A 3302-nucleotide genomic window follows, 5' to 3' on the forward strand; every position below is an offset into this window, starting at 1 on the left:
ATGTGATCGTGGTAATGAATCTTCGGAGGCCATTGATGACGTCAGGGTAATGGAATCTTCGGAGGCCATTGATGACGTGGTAATGAATCTTCGGAGCTCATTGATGGACGTGAGTAATGAGATCTTCGGTAGGCATTATGATCGTGGTAATGGAATCTTCGGAGGCCATTGATACGTGTAATGAATCTCAGGTTCATTGATGACGTGGTAATAGAATCTTCGGAGCCATGATGACGTGGTAATGAATCTTTCGGGGAGCATTGATGACGTGTAATGAATCTTCGAGGACATTGATGACGCTGGTAATGAATCTTCGGAGCATGTATGACGTGGTATGAATCTCGGAGGTCATTGATGACTGGTAATGAATCTTCGGAGGCCATTGATGAGAGGTGGTTTAATGAATCTTCGGAGGCCATTGATGACGTGGTAATGAATCTTCGGAGGTCATTAATGACGTGGTAATTGATTCTTCGAGGCATTGATGACGTAGTAATGAATCTTCGGAGGTCATTTATGACGTGTAATGATATCTTCGGAGGCCATTGATGACGTGGTAATGAATCTTCGGAGCCATTGATGACGTGGTAATGAATTCTTCGAGCGTCACTTGATGACTCGGTAAGAATCTTCGGAGGCCATTGATGACGTGTAATGAATCCTTCGGAGTTCATTGATGACGTTGGTAAATGCTCTTTGAATAATAATTGAAATCACATTTACATAAGTATTCAGACCCTTTACTCAGTACTTTGTTAAAAACCTCTTAAGGATAAGCCCCCTTCCCCCAATTTTCACCTAAAAGGACATACCCAAATCTAACTGCCTGTAGCTCAGGACCTGAAGCAAGGATATGCATATTYTTGATATAATTTGAAAGGAAACATTTGAAGTTTGTGGAAATGAATGTAGGAGAATATAACACATTAGATCTGGTAAAAGATAATACAAAGAAAAAAACATTTTTTTTGTGACCGTAATCTTTGAAATGCAAGAGAAAGGCCATAATGTATTATTCCAGCCCAGGCGCAATTTAGATGTTGGCCACTAGATGGCAGCAGTGGATGTGCAACGTTTTAGACTGATCCGATGAACCATTGCATTTCTGTTCAGATTTTGTATCAAGACTGCCCAAATGTGCCTAATTGTTTAATTAATACTTTTCAAATTCATAACTGTGCACTCTCCTCAAACAATAGCATGCTATTCTTTCACTGTAATAGCTACTGTAAATTYGACAGTGCAGWTAGCTTAAATTCTTGTTAATCTTTCTGCCAACATCATATGTCTATGTCCTGGGAAATGTTCTTGTTACTTACAACCTCATGTGYGCTTGAAGGCACACTGTGTGTTGTGAAATCTGTGAATGTATTGTAATGTTTTAAAATTGTATAAACAGCCTTAATTTTGCTGGACCCCAGGAAGAGTAGCTTCTGCGGTGGKAGCAGCTAATAGGGATCCATAATAAATACAAATCGCATTAGCCTACCGTCCCGCAGGGGATCCACCGATCCTGTAGAGGTTTAAAGAACCTTTGGCAACGATTACAGCCTTGAGTCTTCTTGGGTATGACGCTACAAGCTTGACACCTGTATTTGAGGAATTTCTCCCATTCTTGTCTGCAGATCCAATCAAGCTCTTTCAGGTTGGACGGGGAGCTTTGCTGCACAGCTATTTTCAGGTCTCTCCAGAGATGTTAGATCGCGTTCAAGTRCAGGCTCTGGCTGGGCCACTCAAGGACATTCAGAGATTTCTCCCAAAGCCACTCCTGCGTTGTCTTGGCTGTGTGCTTAGGGTCGTTGTCCTGCTGGGGGGTAAACCTTCACCCCAGTCTGAGGTTCTGAGCACTCTGGAGCAGGTTTTCATCAAGGATCTCTCTGTACTTTGCTCCGTTCATCTTTCCCTCGATCCTGACTAGTCTCCCAGTCCCATTCCCACAGCATGATGCTGCTACCGCCATGCTTTACTGTAGGGATGGTGCCAAGTTTTCTCCAGAAGTGAATCTTGGCATTCATGCCAAAGAGTTCAATGTTGGTTTCATCAGACCAGAGAATCTTGTTTCTCATGGTCTGAGAGTCCTTTAGGTGCCTTTTGGCAAACTCCAAGTGGGCTGTCATGTGCCTTTTTACTGATGAGTGGCTTCCTTCTGGCCACTCTACCATAAAGGCCTGATTTGGTGGAGTGCTGCAGAGATGGTTGTCCTTCTGGAAGGCACAATCCAGTCTCTGAGCTCTATGGACAATTACTTCAACCTCATAGCTTGGTTTTTGCTCTGACATGTACTGTCAACTGTGGGACCTTTTTATATAGACAGGTGTGTGCCTTTCCAAATCATGTCCAATCAATTTAATTTACCACAGGTGGACTCCAATCAAGTTTTAGAAACATATCAAGGATGGTCAATGGAAACAGGATGCACCCGAGGTCAATTATCGAGTCTCCTAGAAAAGGGTCTGAGTACTTATGTAAATAAGGTATCTGTTTTTATTTTTAATACATTAGAAAACATTCCTTAACCTGTTTTGACTTATCATGGGGTATTGTTTYTAGATTGCCGAGGATTTAAAAAAAATTGAATCCATTTTAGAATAAGGCTGTAACGTAACAAAATGTGGAAAAAGTCAAGGGGTCTGAATACTTTCCCGAAGGCACTGTATAAACATCAAACATGCTGATATTTATTCCTGACCAGGAAATGTCTCTTAATGTACACTGTGTTAAAAGCTCAGCGTATTGAACCGCTTTTCGGCACAATTTGGTGAATTCCCCAAAGGGATCAGAAAGCCTGTTGTTTTTCCATCACTAGCTAAAGCCAACTCTAATAACGCTAATAACCACAACCTCAGCTACAACAGGTTTGTTTGTGTTTTAATTTTTATCGTAGCTAGCTACTTCTCTTTCTAGTAGTCTCTGCTTGATACCTCCGTTACAACATGTTATGGTCGTGAGATAAGAGAGTGGTTATGACCTATTTGCATCAGTGATTGTTTGGTCCATTCACAGGGTTGCACCGTGTTCTGAATTCCGAAATGGGAGGGTTATTATGTCTGGTCAGATTGCAGAGGAGGAAGCGTTGACTCCCCCCAGAACCACATCCAGTAGCTGGTCAGAACCTTCAGACACATTTGGCTCTGGGCTGTAAACCTTCGGGCAAGGAGCCAACCTTGCCCGGAAGGTTTACAGCCCAGAGCCAATTCTTTGCCGGCCGAAGGTTTACAGCCAGAGCCAAATGTGTCTGAAGGTTCTGACCAGCTACTGGATGTGGTTCTGGGGGAGTCAACGCTTCCTCCTCTGCAAATTGC

At 42.6% G+C, this 3302-nt stretch overlaps 1 protein-coding gene and 1 pseudogene across 1 annotated transcript in view; both read left to right on the top strand.

The window, feature by feature from the left end:
* LOC111973562 (partitioning defective 3 homolog) overlaps positions 1 to 3302 on the top strand; it is an 807950-nt pseudogene that overhangs the window by 681909 nt on the left and 122739 nt on the right.
* The window catches only part of LOC111973088 (nucleoporin NUP42), a 16499-nt gene that overhangs the window by 5224 nt on the left and 7973 nt on the right, over positions 1 to 3302 (top strand).

Source organism: Salvelinus sp. IW2-2015, linkage group LG14 (assembly GCF_002910315.2).
Source record: "Salvelinus sp. IW2-2015 linkage group LG14, ASM291031v2, whole genome shotgun sequence".
Taxonomy (NCBI): Eukaryota; Metazoa; Chordata; class Actinopteri; order Salmoniformes; family Salmonidae; genus Salvelinus; species Salvelinus sp. IW2-2015.